Source organism: Eucyclogobius newberryi, unplaced genomic scaffold, assembly GCF_026437365.1.
Source record: "Eucyclogobius newberryi isolate DKJ021-1_F unplaced genomic scaffold, fEucNew1.0.hap1 SCAF_10, whole genome shotgun sequence".
NCBI classification, from domain to species: Eukaryota; Metazoa; Chordata; class Actinopteri; order Gobiiformes; family Gobiidae; genus Eucyclogobius; species Eucyclogobius newberryi.
Window position 1 is genome coordinate 30,265,421 of NW_027315724.1, and position 16,067 is coordinate 30,281,487.

General features: G+C 43.2%; 1 protein-coding gene across 1 annotated transcript in view; it reads right to left on the reverse strand.

Moving 5' to 3' along the window:
- Positions 1-7,833, reverse strand: part of phldb1b (pleckstrin homology-like domain, family B, member 1b) — a 92,435-nt gene extending 84,602 nt beyond the window's left edge. The window contains exon 1 of the mRNA XM_072454360.1: positions 7,814-7,833. The gene's annotated coding sequence lies outside the window, so the exon portion shown is untranslated. The remainder of the gene's footprint in view (positions 1-7,813) is intronic.
- Between the last annotated feature and the right edge of the window lie 8,234 nt (positions 7,834-16,067).

Here is a 16,067-nt window from a genome sequence, read left to right on the forward strand (position 1 = left end):
TGAAGCTATTTACACACAACACAGAGGCAGAAGGAGTACAGTAGGTAGGCCCTTTTTTCAAGATTATCATTATTATTCTATAGCACAACTGTTGTTTTGTTGGCATATACATGTTTAATTTAGATTTAGTTTAATTAGAACAGGTAGCTAACACTTTATTATAATTGGCCTTCTTAATAAAGCATGAACAAAGACTTAATTCACAAAGAAAAAATTGTTTATTGAGAATTTGAACTCATTTACCTTCATAAATTAATTTGCTAAGCCTGAATCATTCTTAATAAGCCTTTGTTCATTATTAATTTAGTCTTTGTTTGAGGTTTATCAAGGCAAATTAAGGTCTGGTTCGTTGGAAGAATATAAAACAACTAAAACCGACATTTAAAACACTTCACATTACTTAACATTGTCTGCATACTTCTCATCTGAATATGTCACTTTAAAGGTCTTTTGCAGACTCCATATGAGACGACGTTGGCCTGGGGTTTGTTCCAGACGCAGATAAATGAGGAAGACATGAAGGAGGAATGAAACGGGAGGTAAAAGCGCAGAGGTCGTGTCCAGTGTCTGAGGCCGGACTGACCGACTGTGTTTGAAGGAGACGGTGCAGCTGCTGGACAGAGGCAGCTGCTTCTGCTACAACAACATGTGGACCGAGGGACCACGCTTCACCGCACGCCAGCACGGTAAAGCTGAACATATATCATGCCATCATTTAAAGGGGTCACTTTTCTGGGTACGCCACCTGCTTTTGTCCACAAAGTAATTGATTTTGCTTGAGAAAGACAGAAAAAAAAAGAATCTCGTGCATGCATTTTCTTACTGTGAGCTGGGTCTCCTCTCCACAGAGCTGACCTATACCTTGGCCAAGTGGCGTCACCTGCTTTACTCCATGTTGATAGTTTAATGCCATACTATGGAACATTCTGGGCTGTAACATCTGGAGACAAGCCGGTGGCAGATCCTCCATCAAACGTTATACTTCAAATAAACTTTTGTTTTAGGCTCCATCAATTCGGGACCACTTTGTAATAACTACACCATAATCAGACTTAATTAAGCATGAAAAAAGACATAATGAACAAACAGTTTATAAAGAATGTTAGTGTTGGGAGTTATTTTAGGGTATGAATTCAGTTTTTACAAAGCCTGAATACTTAATAATTACATTATTGTTCAGGTTTTATTAGAGTTATTCAAAGTGTACTTATTATAAAGTGTTATCTTACATTTTACTTAATAAATAAATAAATAAATAATTAGATAAATATGGGCCTTGTGTTATTACGCTCTGTCAAATGTCTGGATTTCGTCCAACATCCAAAGACATGAACGGAGAACCAAAATTGCATTTATGAATACATTAAATCTTGGCTTGGTCTTGGTCCTTGGTCTAGTCCTGAGTTTGTATAGTTTAGTTCCAGGTTTAGTTGACATTCTGCCTGAGTTTTCAGGTGGTGTTGTGAACGGCGTGTTGAGGTTCACAGAAGCTGGAAGCCTTCAGCTGCTTAAGAAGAACACATGGAAGATGAAGGATATTGTCTGGACCAAAAAGTGGAAAATTTCTCCAAGAAGATGTCCTCATATCTGCAAGCTCCTTTTTCCACCTGACTGTCTGTTTATTTGTCTAAATGTATGCTGGATTTATCTGCCTTTTCGCCTCTAACGAGTTAAAATGTTGGCTTATTCGTTTTGCAAAAAGGTTACGGTTTATTTTTACAAGGTGAATACAAGTAAATAATAAAGTAATATTGTACAAAGATCATGTGTGCGTTTGAATCACTGAACTTCTGCAAACGCCCGTGTGATGCTGCAGCTCCAAACACATGCGCCGTATCAAGTGGCAGCTTCACTCGTTTTCCCATGAGCCTCTCTGCTAGTGGCATGATGCACTGAAATTTTAAACCAATTACAGTCCTCTGTCCGTACGGGAAATCCTGCGACTTCCTGGCAACATTCAAGGTCAATATCGGTGGAAGAAACTCATTTAGTGGGTTTGTAACACATGATACTTTTGCAGTTCATTAGAAAAGTACCAACCAAAACACGTCTTGGCTGAGAATCAAGTGACGTGCAAATGTAAAATGAATCACAAAAAGGGTTAAATTAAATTTAAAACTTGGGCAGAACAGTTTTTACTATATGAATTCAACATCATCTATATTATATCGCACACTTGAATGTATACTAGAGTGAATGTTGGTAAAGTGCTTGGCAATTCAGCTTATTTGTTATTTTTAGTTTTGAAGAAAATTCTTAAATGTACTACGGTACTACTAATGTCTACTTTATATCAGGGAAAGAAAATATCAGTAATATTGAGTAGTTATTCCTTCTCAAACACATGTTAGCAAAGTGGGACGCTAATATTTTGTTGTGAAAACACTAAAAAAAACAAAAAAAGCAGCCCATGTTCTATATTTACAGAGGCTACAGATTAATTGTATCATATGAACCAAAAAGTGTGTCTACGTGATGCTTGAGTCAGTCTAAAAATGTCCTTTAAAGCTTTTTTTTCATTGGTAACTTTCACATAATCATTTGTCGCATTTCAGAAAGTAATCCCATACCAACAAAACCTATTATTTTCTAATTCCGCGCACGTCAGCGATTGGTATTTAGGTGAATTGTTAATCAAAGAAGTTTATGGATTTTCAAATACAAAGGAACAAACTTGACTGTCGCATTATTGTCCCACTTCACCCATGTTTACCAATGTTGGAAATGACAGCATCAATCATTCTGAAATCCATAGATTAGTACTTTTAACCTCCCATTACTATTCCAAATACAAATGCAGGTATTGTAGTAACTATAATATAACCACAATGCAGATATACAGTAGTTCTAAACAGTTTTAGAACTACTTCTTGGTCGGTTTATTTTTAGAATCAGACCAGAGTTTGACGGAGGATGGAGCAAACATCACTGGGGAAGAGGACAACAAACACCATCGCTGGATTAAGAAGCCAATTGAAATACATAAACGTGCCGACGGGCCTATCAACCGGGACGAGGGGGCCTTTTTACTCTCACACACCCGGGATACTGTCCTAAAGACATTGGCGCTGTCGACCTGCCTCCACCTGTGGGAAAACAGCGCCAAAAACCCGTGTAAATCAGCTGAGAAAACACATCACAGCAACATCACGTGACACTCAGCTGGTAAACAAACAAACAAACAAACAAACAAACTCTGGACCTTTTAAATAAAGGATCAGACGACCAAGCCGACCTCGCTGGACCGGTCAAAACTCACTCGGGCGATGCACAGGGGAGCGCGGGGTGGAGGGAGCGGGCTGTGGAGTGTTCTCTGTGTGTTGGCCTGATTGTGCTCTCAGCAGAATGAGCTCACATAACAAAGGATTTATTATCAGCGGCTGGAGAGGAGCGGGAGTCTGGGAACTGTGCACAGGCGCTTTCTGCTGCCAGGAGGCCAAAAAATGTGTCCCGGCTCTGCTCACGGTCCGGGGTCGCAAACAACAACACGCACTGTGCAGGTCTTTCTCCGTCCGCGGGCCATAAAGCCGCCTGTGTTTCCGTGGAAAGACTGAGAGAGTCGACCGAAATAGTAATGGAATAATGCTGTATTAATATGAACTCAAACTGAAGTTCTTGGCCGACAAAAGACGCGACGTGTGCATTGATTAGTCGACTGAAAGCGCTCAGGATTTCTGTGATCTGACCCAAGCTGCGCTCACACGACGACAAGCTCACAAGATCCTATGCGAAAAATAACTACGTATTGAGTAAAGTGAACACAATTCACTCCAGAATCCTTGGAATCCAGTAAAATAACACAGCAACTGATACAAATGTTTGTCGACTAACGCCATCAACACGTTAAATGACTAAAGACAATCAAAAAATATGAATATTGACAATTTTAGAAGCAAAGTGAAGTCAAAAGCGCTCATATCTGTCTGTTTATGTCACTTATCAGAAAGTTTGATTTCATACAAGAAAAGAAAGTTAAGGATTTTTCTGTGATTTGGTCACGGTGTCAACAATCGTTACAATATAATTGTGATGTATAATAATAGCCGTAACACTAAAATGTGATATTCTGACATTTAGCAGCTGCACCCATCGTAAAAACGTGACAATTGTGGCAAAAGGGGCTTCAACTACTCTCTATAAGATGATGTTTTTGAAATTGTGCGGCTCCGTTTCGATACTGCAGATAAATAATACAACATCTGCCTGTGAACCTCTGTGATACCGCGGCTGTTTGCTTCTCGCTCACTGGTGTGAACAGGCGTCTCGAGAAAGAAAACACTTGGTCAAATCTGCTTGTTGTCGCAGGGTTTTCAAGGACTATCCCACGTCCCAAGGCCCAGATGTGTTCACGTGGATAGATGACACATTAAAGGGCGCTGCAAAACTCCTTCATCTCTGACAAATCGAGCGGACAAGCTCTGGTTAGTCTTTCGACTTCAAGAGCGAAGCTTTTCTGATAAAAAAAAAAAAACGATACAATAAGTCGAAAACATTGCAGAAAAGTCCCTCTGTTGTTGTACCTGCCGCCACACCTGAGGTTGCCAGGTGTTCACGTCAGAAAAGCTTTTCACGCATCCTAATAATGAAACATAACAGTGAAATGTTGGTCTGAGGGATGATGGGACAGCCCTATGTTTCCAATATTCAAACAAAAGAGTATAATATAAGAGATAATGTGTCGTTTGTCACTGTTAGCGAAGAACAACGAACTCTACATTGTATTTAGTGGCCGCTCAAACCCTCACAAACTAAACTCTGGGCAGATTTTTATTTTGTTCTTGGTGCATTCGAGTCAAGGTAGAAAATCTCGAAATAGAAAACAGCATCGACAAAGTAAATACAAGAGAGCAAACGAAGTGGCTCTTAACCACATGTTTAATCAAGCTATTTAAATGTACTTCAAATGTCTTGTACTTCATTTATATCCCCCCAGCACACAGTCCCCCTGCCAACCACTGACTGTCACAGCAGCACAGGTGAGGAGTGAGCTGAAGAGGATTAAAGTGAGGAAGGCAGCAGGACCTGATGGCATCAGCCCCAGGCTCCTTAAGTCCTGCGCAGATGAACTGTGTGGAGTTATGGAGCATGTCTTCAACATGAGCCTGAAGCTGAGGGTGGTACCACAGGTCTGGAAGACCTCCTGTCTGGTACCTGTGCCTAAGACACCGCGCCCCAAAGACCTCAACAGCTTCAGGCCAGTGGCTCTCACGTCCCTCCTGATGAAGACACTGGAGCGGCTAGTCCTGGACCACCTCCGCTCCACCGTGAGCTCAGCCATGGACCCGCTGCAGTTTGCATATCGGTCTGGCATCGGAGTGGAGGACGCCGTCATCTCCCTGCTGCACCGCTCTCTCTCTCACCTGGAAAAGCCTGGCAGCTCTGTGAGGATTCTGTTCTTCGATCTTTCCAGCGCCTTCAACACCATCCAGCCGCTGCTCCTGAGGGACAAGCTGGAGACGGCTGGTGTGGAGTATGACCTGGCAGAGTGGATCCTGGACTACCTCACAGACCGACCCCAGTTTGTGAGAGCCCGGAACTGTGTGTCTGACACTCGGACCTGCAGTGTGGGGGCGCCCCAGGGCACTGTCCTCGCGCCCTTTCTCTTCACCCTTTACACTGCAGACTTCAGACATGACACGGACAGCTGTGTCCTGCAGAAGTTCTCTGACGACTCTGCCATCATCGGACTCATCACGGACGACGATGACGCGGAGTACAGAGGACTGGCGCAGGACTTTGTGGACTGGTGTCAGCGGAACCACCTCCTCATCAACGCGGGGAAGACCAAGGAGATGGTGGTGGATTTCCGCAGACGCCACCCCACTGCCCCCTCACCAGTGAACATCCAGGGACGGGACATTGAGAGAGTGGACTCATACAAGTACCTGGGTGTTCATCTGAACCACAAACTGGACTGGACTCATAACACAGACGCACTGTACAGGAAGAGCCAGAGTCGGCTCTACCTCCTGAGGAGACTCAGGTCTTTTGGAGTGACAGGGCCACTCCTGAAGACCTTCTATGACTCTGTGGTGGCATCAGCTCCTGTACGGTGTGGCCTGCTGGAGCAGGAGCATCACAGAGAGAGAGAGGAGGAAGCTGGACAGAGTCATCAAGAAGTCCAGCTCCGTCCTGGGCTGTGCTCTGGACTCGGTGCAGGAGGTGGGGGACAGGAGGGTCCTGGCTAGATTCACATCTATGCTGGACCATGAGTGTCACCCCCTGCAGGACACTCTCTCCGCTCTGGAGAGCAGCTTCAGTGAGAGACTGATCCACCCTCGATGTGCGAAGGAAAGGTTCCGTAGGTCTTTCCTTCCTGCTGCTGTCAGACTTTATAACAAAAACTGTTAGTACTGAACACTCGCAATACTGACCTAACCTAATACTGATGTGCAATTCTGTCATATGTGCAATTGCTGTTGGAATTCATGTGCAATTCATGTGCAACCTACGTGCTGTCGTGACACATATTCATGTGCAATTACTGTCGTGATCACATGCAATGGTATTTATGTATTTATTTATTTATTTGTCTATGGGAGTTTTTATTTATTTATAGGAGATCTTCTACTGAAAGTGTTTTTCAGACTTCCTATAAGTGATCTGTTCTTCTGTATCTACCTCTGTATCTACCTGCGTTGCACCAATGAAATTTCCCCATGTGGGACAATAAAGGAATATCTTATCTTATCTTATCTTATTTATCTAAATCTGACTTGGAATTAAGACAACAGTGTTTAGCCCAAATACATTTTAACATCTTAACAAGCTTCAGCTTTTTACAGTCAAATCATTATCTTTTCAAATAAGAGTATATTTTACCATTACATTGTCAACCATTTCCTACATTATGCCAGCATTTAATTCATCAATTTACTCTTCACCTGTCTCTAAACCCTTCACCTGTCTCTAAACCCTTCACCTGTCTCTAAACCCTTCACCTGTCTCTAAACTCTTCACCTGTCTCTAAACTCTTCACCTGTCTCTAAACTCTTCATCTGTCTCTAAACCCTTCACCTGTCTCTAAACACTTCACCTGTCTCTAAACCCTTCACCTGTCTCTAAACTCTTCACCTGTCTCTAAACCCTTCACCTGTCTCTAAACCCTTCACCTGTCTCTAAACCCTTCACCTGTCTCTAAACTCTTCACCTGTCTCTAAACCCTTCACCTGTCTCTAAACTCTTCACCTGTCTCTAAACTCTTCATCTGTCTCTAAACCCTTCACCTGTCTCTAAACTCTTCACCTGTCTCTAAACCCTTCACCTGTCTCTAAACTCTTCACCTGTCTCTAAACTCTTCATCTGTCTCTAAACCCTTCACCTGTCTCTAAACCCTTCACCTGTCTCTAAACTCTTCACCTGTCTCTAAACCCTTCACCTGTCTCTAAACTCTTCACCTGTCTCTAAACTCTTCATCTGTCTCTAAACCCTTCACCTGTCTCTAAACCCTTCACCTGTCTCTAAACCCTTCACCTGTCTCTAAACTCTTCACCTGTCTCTAAACTCTTCACCTGTCTCTAAACTCTTCACCTGTCTCTAAACCCTTCACCTGTCTCTAAACCCTTCACCTGTCTCTAAACTCTTCACCTGTCTCTAAACTCTTCACCTGTCTCTAAACTCTTCACCTGTCTCTAAACTCTTCACCTGTCTCTAAACCCTTCACCTGTCTCTAAACTCTTCACCTGTCTCTAAACTCTTCACCTGTCTCTAAACTCTTCACCTGTCTCTAAACTCTTCTCCCACAAAAAACGCTCTGTACGATGACAACTGCAAAGATTGAACGCACAGGGAGGGCATTCTCCTGAATTTTTACCTGATAGTGAGCTGTTTCACTCCTTGGTGAGCTGTTTCACTCCTTGGTGAGCTGTTTCACTCCTTGGTGAGCTGTTTCTTTCCTTGGTGAGATGTTTCACTCCTTGGTGAGCTATTTCACTCCTTGGTGAGCTGTTTCACTCCTTAGTGAGCTGTTTCACTCCTTAGTGAGCTGTTTCTTTCCTTGGTGAGATGTTTCACTCCTTGGTGAGCTGTTTCACTCCTGAATCCCAATGAAATTCCACAGGTCAAAGCACAAGCCTCCACAGAATCCCACAGTGACAGAGGAGGTCCAGTCGTGTCTAAACCATGTGCAGGTCTGCCTCTGGCCCCTCCCACACATGGCTCCTCCCTCTCTGCACACACACACCCTCGGCTGTCCCGGGCCAGCCTCGCCCGCTGAGGGCATAAGGCGCTCATTCTTCTGCAGGACACTGCCTCTGTGTTGTTGGTGCAAACCTGGAGTGAAGGTAAATACAAGGGTGGAAACTAAGCCTGGTTTAACCTCGCACAAAGTTAAAGACAAAGTTATTTTTACTTCCTATAATATACTTACTTATATTTCATTTTAATTGTTTTATACAGAATTATAAGCTAAACACTGACACTGAATAAAAAGTGTATAAAATAAAAGTTAACCAAGAAAAACTACTAAAAGTCTTGTAAGCACTGACTTCTTCTAAGGCACCGACCCTATCTCGCAATGTTAAAGAGTAAAGTGCTCAGACAATAAATGGAACCAGTTAGTTTCAAGCTGCAGCCTAAATTGTCACCGCAATCACAATGTTGGCCAGCTGTTTGATACAACAATTGTGAGGAGTAACTTGTCCTTTTGGCTGCACGGCCCCGGGACACAGAGGGGCACACGCAGCAGCTGTAAACCACTCAAGTGCGGCTGTCGTGCCCCTGATGCCAAAGCCCACTGAGGTCCTGGAGCCGCAGAAGCAGATGTGCAAACTCCAGATGTTGTTTTAATTGGTTCAATGTGTCGTCGCAACAGAGAAAGAAGTGGGCAAAATAAACAGAAGATATACTGGTCCAGACAGTATAAGTCTATGTACAGCCAGAGACCACAGCTCTGTTCGGGACGACGAGTGAGAGGAAGGGCACATTATATAAGAGGAGAAGACTGTATTTTTGAAGCTGTGTATGAGCAGCGCTGTTGCAGAAGTAGCTCTAGACTGAGCGAAACTATGTTGATTTAAAAAACGAAAAGCAAAAGGCAAGGCAAGTTTATTTGTAGAGCACATTTCATACACAATGCAATTCAAAGTGCTTCACACAACAGGAAAAATGCATTCAAATCACAAAGAAATTACAGAAATCACAAAACAGTTTAAGAAATAAAAGAGAAGAATGTAAAGAAAATCCTTTCAGTCATATGCACAGCAAAACATAACTGTTTTTAGCTTAGATTTGAACATTGTCAGAGTAGAAGCCTGTCTCACATCTTCAGGAAGACCAGATTAATGTAGGTCATTTATCCAAAACCTGCATTGACACAAAGTACTGTTACTGCCAATATATTTTTGTGCAAATATCTGTGTACAGACGTATTGTATCGTATTTATTAGTAAATTCTTAATTTAAGCATGCCATATTTGACTCATATATATATTCTTAAATAGGTCAGGTTAAATAGGTCAAAATTGAAGCAAAATATTGTAACTGGTAATTGTCTGTATTGAATATATATCAACACTACATAAATTATATCTGCTACTTCTGCTATTAAAGCTGAGATACCCGACTGTTTTGTAAAATATTTTAATTTTGTGTTTTACCTCAAAGAGCATACTGGAAAAGGAGCAATCTGTGACAAAATGAGACCTTCTGCAGTCTGTATTTAATTATAAATATGTTATGTCTCATCAGCTGAAAGCAGCGCTCTGATTGGCTGTGATTGAGTGGTCCTCCTAGTTTCACTTACTGGACTGTCTGAAAATCGGCGGCTATAACTACTTTATAACTTATAGCTACTGTGCAACTACTTTTACTTGACTAACTTTCTTAAACAGAAGCTACTTCCTTCAAAAAATGTCCTTTACATTTCTGTACAACCAAGGCCTTTTCAGCATGTGTTTTGGCTTCATTTCAGTCTGGACAGAACAAACCGCGCATTCCTGGGTCGGACTCTGGGTGGGATGTGCCTTGATTTACATTCATCTGTCAGTTTGCATCACACACTTAAAGAGGAACAACATCTTGCATATCCCATGAGGCATTGCAGGACATTGAAGCTGCTAATTGGCTGGTTATGATGGCAGCTTCTGTGGGAACTTTTCAGGCACACATTAAATGTTATAAAACTAGGCAGCGGTGATGGCTTTAAAGGCACCTTTATTGTGGGTTTTCCCCCACAATCTTTGTGAATTTATCTTGCTCCCACTGTGACCACCCACTCCAACTGTCAAATTAAATGTGACTATGACATATTTGAGGAACAGGTGTCAAGAAGCAAGAGCACTTGTTTGCCGTTATTGAGACCAATTTATGTATGTTGAGTCTAGTACAATTTTATATTTTGATATTTATTGTCTCCTCAAACTTAGGCATAATTGGTGTTCACAGGTTGTGCAGAATGACTCCCTGACATAGAGAAAAATTCAGCGACTGAGCCATGAAAAACACGAGAAACCTCAAGTACAAGAACAGACTGTGCTGTGGATGTTGCCAATAAAGTTATTATTACATTGCATTCCACACAGTCTATACAAAAATGAGAAAGACTCTTTTAGAGGTGAGAACAGTTAAGGATGTACTAAGACACAGAGTAAAATGTAAAACTACTGTGTCCTTGCATCAGCGCTTCTGTAAAAGAGTATTTCTACTATATTGATGCAGTGCTGCTGGTGCTGGTGCTGGTGCTGGTGCTGCTGCTGCTGCTGCTGCTGCTGCTGGAGGAGGTGGAGGGAGGGAGGGAGGTGAGCTACAGGAGCAGTGTAGCTCACTTCCCTTCTTCTGATCTGCTGATCAGATCTGGTGGAGTTCCACCTTGTCAATGTCTGATCTCGATAGATCTCGGAGGCTAAACAGGGTTGGGCCTGGTTCATTCTGCCCCAGGGCAGCTATGGCTACACCACCACCACTGCATGCAGTCAATGAATAATGCAAACAATTGTAAATCGATTTTGAGCGTCTGGAAAAGTGTTATATAAGACTAATGCATTATCTTTATTATAGATGTAATATATATTCAGGAAAAGCCCAGACTTTGCATGTTTAATTTATGAGGAAGGAAACACTAAGTTTACACGAGTCTATTCTAAAAAGTCCTGTAAAATATTTAGCTTTTACAATTAAAATATTGTGTTCACTGCTCCCATGTTTTCCTCTAAATGTAGGCTTCTCAGTATAGAATTACTCAATAGGAGGCAAAATATGACTTTGTATAGGCTCATTTTATGCGGGTCAGACTCTCCCAATTGGCTGGCTCCCAAATATGTGTATCAGAAAATAATGAACTCATAATCAGATCAGACCTCTGAAAATAAGGATTACTGACTTTTTTCAGTTGGCTCCGTGCCACTGCCCTCTCCCCCTTAAAAGGTAAAGGCGTATTTAATGTCAAACTTCTCCTCCTGCCTCACAAACTTGGCATAAACCGAGAGAGTGAACGCTCCGGGCTTTCGCGTTAAATCAGAAGCACATGATTTGGTTGCGCCTCTGAACGTGGCAGTAGCACCCACGCACCCACGCACCCCATTGGCGCCGCTCTTTATGGAGAGACGCGCCCATCCCCGCCGCAGGGCCCGAGCCGCGGGACCCTCAGCGGGCCTGGGAACATCAAAGCCCTCTTCACTCAAGTCTACTCCTCAAAACCATGGACTGTGACACGGGGCAAGAACCAAAAGATTCAAATCAAACAAATGAGTCGTCATAATTGAGTGTTGTGAGACAGGATGAGACTCCCACGCGCCCCGGGGTTATTTATACCTCCTGTGACACAATGGGTTCTTGTCAGTGTCAGGCATGTCAGGCTTGTTCCAGGACCAGAGAAATGAGTTCGACAGCGGCCGGTAAAAGGTGGTGTTCGGGGGGCGTCCGGAGGAGTGGTGGGCGCGGACCGTGAGGTTAAACAGCGCGGGACACGAGTGCCATCTAGTGGTGATGGAGGAGATGGACGTCGCCAGAACGTGAGGTTGAATGACCTGCTCCAGACAAGGGCGCACAGTGATAATCTGACTTTGTAGTTGTTTTTTAGGTGGAATGGAGCTGCTCTTGAGCTTGTTGCTGTTGTACATGAAGTGTTTAGACCCAGTTCAGGGGCGTAATCTCACACGCAACACTCAGAAACCTAAATCATAAAGCACAAAACCGCCTCTGACACTGTCCTTGTCTCTGACTTTCTATAGAAGAACCCTTTTAATGGCTTATAAAGTGTTATACAGACTATATTTCTGCTGAAAGTGTTGTTTACTGCACAGAGTCTTGTGTCTTTTCCCCACGATGTTTAAATCTAGGAGTCTAAGCCATTTTGTGAACTGCTGATAGTCAGAAAAATCATCTCCCTGAAGATACTGCTGTGTTTTATAAAAAAAAAAATAGTGCCAACGTGCCAGATGTGGAGGTGTGAGGACTCAGATTTGTACCATATCTACAGTGATTGTGTGAGTTTTTAGTGTATCCAGCTGCTTTACTGACTCTGATTCAGTCTAAAGAGTTGAACCACACAAACCAAAGAGGGACGTTATTCAGGTTTATTCCTCACAGGTCGACCAGCATTGGCTCATTTCATTCTAATCAGATATTTGGACTAAATGATTACGTTTCAGATGTTTCAAAATCTGAGTAATTAAATCCAACTTAGTCAAAATGTTCAAATCCAGATGAATGAACTGAACTGGAGCCATGTTTGTTTGGCGCCTGGAGGATCGGCGTCTTCTTGTTCCTTTTCTCCAGCTTGTTCTTGTTAGGCCCGAGCCCTAGCAGGGTGGAGGGCCTATTGCTCCCGCTTGCTTGCTTGCAACTGTCTGACCAAACATGCGGGCACAGCCCGCATGTTTGGTACCCCGTCGCCCCTGGCAAGTACAGTGAACTAGCCCATGCCGAAGGCATGGATCATGCATACTTACTCCTGCTATGACAGAAATAGTCAACAATTAGTGAATGGGCGTAGCCCATTCACTAATTGTTGACAACAGCAGTGCGAAGCGCTGCATTCCTCCAAAAACCCTCCTGGCATCGTCCCGTACGCGAGAATCCATGCCGCAGGCATGGGCCATGCTTGTATCTGCTCAAATCAATGGAAGTCTATGGGGAGTGGGCGGGGCATCCCGACGGAATAGGGAGTGACGAGCGCGTAAGCGCTCGTAATGATGATTCCACCCCATGGCGGCATCGGGAAGGCTTAGAGCTTTCAAACGATGTATAATTTGTTGTTATAGTGGAAACGGCTATATTGTTTTTGCTAAAAATATTATTATTATTTTTTTTATTATTATTAGGCCCGAGCGCCACAAGCTGGCGAGAGGCCTATTAATCTCGTAAGGCTGTGCGAAGCACGGCTGCGAAAGTGCGCACGTAGTGCGCACGAAATCGAGCGCGAAGCGCTCGCCCACTTCCAAACACTCACTAACGCACTCCTTCACTCATGCACGCCCCGTGCATACTAATTAGTATTAGGAAAATGGAACATTACCTCACGAATACGTTCCCCATCTCTTGCATGTTCCGTGCATATAAGCATGTAATGCAAAAATTAAACATTATTACTGTATAGAGGGCCAAAAACACAAAGTGGGCGGAGCCCACTCAAAATTAACGAAAGTACCCGTCAGTGACCAGGGACCCACACCATGAGGTAGGAAAGCGCGAGCGCTTTCCGAAAATGTATAGTTTATGATATTTGAAAAATGGGAAACATTGTTTTCGCATCGGAATATTTAGGCCCGAGCCCCAGCAGGGCGGAGGGCCTATTGCTCCCGCAACGCTGCCGAAGGCAGCGTTGCAACTGTCTGACCAAACATGCGTGCGCCCGCATGTTTGGTGCCCCGTCGCCCCTGGCAAGTACAGTGAACTAGCCCATGCCGAAGGCATGGATCATGCATACTTACTCCTGCTATGACAGAAATAGTCAACAATTTGTGAATGGGCGTAGCCCATTCACTAATTGTTGACAACAGCAGCGCGAAGCGCTGCATTCCTCCAAAAACCCTCCTGGCATCGTCCTGTACGCGAGAATCCATGCCGCAGGCATGGGCCATGCTTGTATCTGCTCAAATCAATGGAAGTCTATGGGGAGTGGGCGGGGCATCCCGACGGAATGGGGAGTGACGAGCGCGTAAGCGCTCGTAATGATGATTCCACCCCATGGCGGCATGGGGAAGGCTTAGAGCTTTCAAACGATGTATAATTTGTTGTTAAAGTGGAAACGGCTATATTGTTTTTGCTAAAAATATTATTATTATTTTTATTTTTCTTGTTCTTCTGCTTTTTGAGCTCTAATTTGACCCCCTGAACATGCTCAAAAACTCACCAAACTTTGCCCAAAATTCAGAATCGGCGAAAAATTTGATTTTTTCTGGGCCATTTTTTTTTTCGTTAAAAAATGGCGCGACAGCGCCACCGACAAAAGTCAAAATACATTGCGCCTATGGGAGACGCCCCGAGGTCAACTTTGGCGTAAAGTTACGAAATTCGGGACACGCATTCCTCTCGTGAGGACAAAAAAAAAATATGATTGTGGCCACGCCCCCAGACTTACCCTATGGCCGCCATCTTCCTTTGAAAATGAAAACAAGCTGAGTTAGCCATTTTGTTTACGTCAAACTTTGACGAACTCCTCCTAGGGCGTTTTGCCCACCGACTTCAAAATCGGCGGACGTCCTCTGGACAAGTGGGGCATCTAAAGTTATCCAATTTTTTGAGATACCTTTTACGGTCTGTGTGCGGCGCAGCCGCAAAGTTGGACAACTTATTTTGGAATATTGCAGATCTAAAAATTGCTCCCATTTGATCAAAACCAGTCCGATTAGGACCAAATTTGAATCGGTTGTTAAACTTTCTAGTTTGGACCAGTTTAAGCTGACAAAATTGAAATGGCCGCGATAGCGCCCCCTACAGAGTGACCTTTAAATTAACATTGAAGGTCAAAAATTATTTTTACCAAAATTGTCTAAACTTTACCCAAAATTCAATTTTGCCGTCCCGATCACAAAAGCCAATCACAAAAATGCCTAATTTTTTACGGCGTAGTCGTAGCGATGACAGAAACCTCCCATGTTATCCCTATGGGAAAACCACAAAATCTCTCAAATTACCACATTTTTATGTTTTACACTTTAACGAAGTCCTCCTAGTGCGTTTTGCCCACCAACCTCAAAATCGGTGTACGTCCTCTAGACATGTGGGGCATCTAAAGTTATCCAAATTTTAAGGATAACTTTTACGGTCTCTGTGCGACGGAGCCGCAAACGTTTCCCAGAATTCTGACTATTTGGCCTTCAGAGTGGCCTATAAACAATAGAGTTTTTCCAAATGACATGATATTTTGAACAAAATTCTAATTTGCCATCCTGATCATACAAGTATGAGAGCCAAAGTCATATTTTGTACGGCGTAACCGTAGCGTTGACAGAAACATCCCATGTTATCCTTATGGGAAAATCGTAGAATCGCTCAAATCACCACATTTTTACGCTTCACACTTTAACAAACTCCTCCTAGGGCGATAGCCCGATCAAGTTCATATTTGGAGAATATCATCTACACAAGCGGGGCATCAAAACTTACCCATATTTTGATTCTAAGTGCTACGGTCTCTGTGTGGCGGACCCGCAAATATATGTCAGAAATGGGAAAACAGCGAAATCTCTAAAATGACCACATTTTTACGCTTCACACTTTAACAAACTCCTCCTAGGCCGATTGCCCGATCAAGCTCATATTTGGGGAAAATCATCTACACAAACGGGGCATCAAAAGTTAGTCATATTTTGATTTTAAGTGGTACGGTCTCTGTGCCGTGGAGCTGCAAATATACTGTCACAAATGGGAAAAACGCCAAATCCTTGAAATGTTCACATTTACGCTTCACACTTAAACAAACTCCTCCGTGGGCAATAGCTCGATCAAGCTTTACTTTGGGAAAAATCATCTACACAAGCGCGGCATCAAAAGTTATCCATATTTTTATTCCAAGTGCTACGGTCTCTGTGCGGCGGCGCAGCACATTTGACTGACACTTGTGTTGATTTGCACTGGATTGGCCATGTCCAATGTGTCGCCGTCTGTCAAGTTCTTTTTTTATTCAA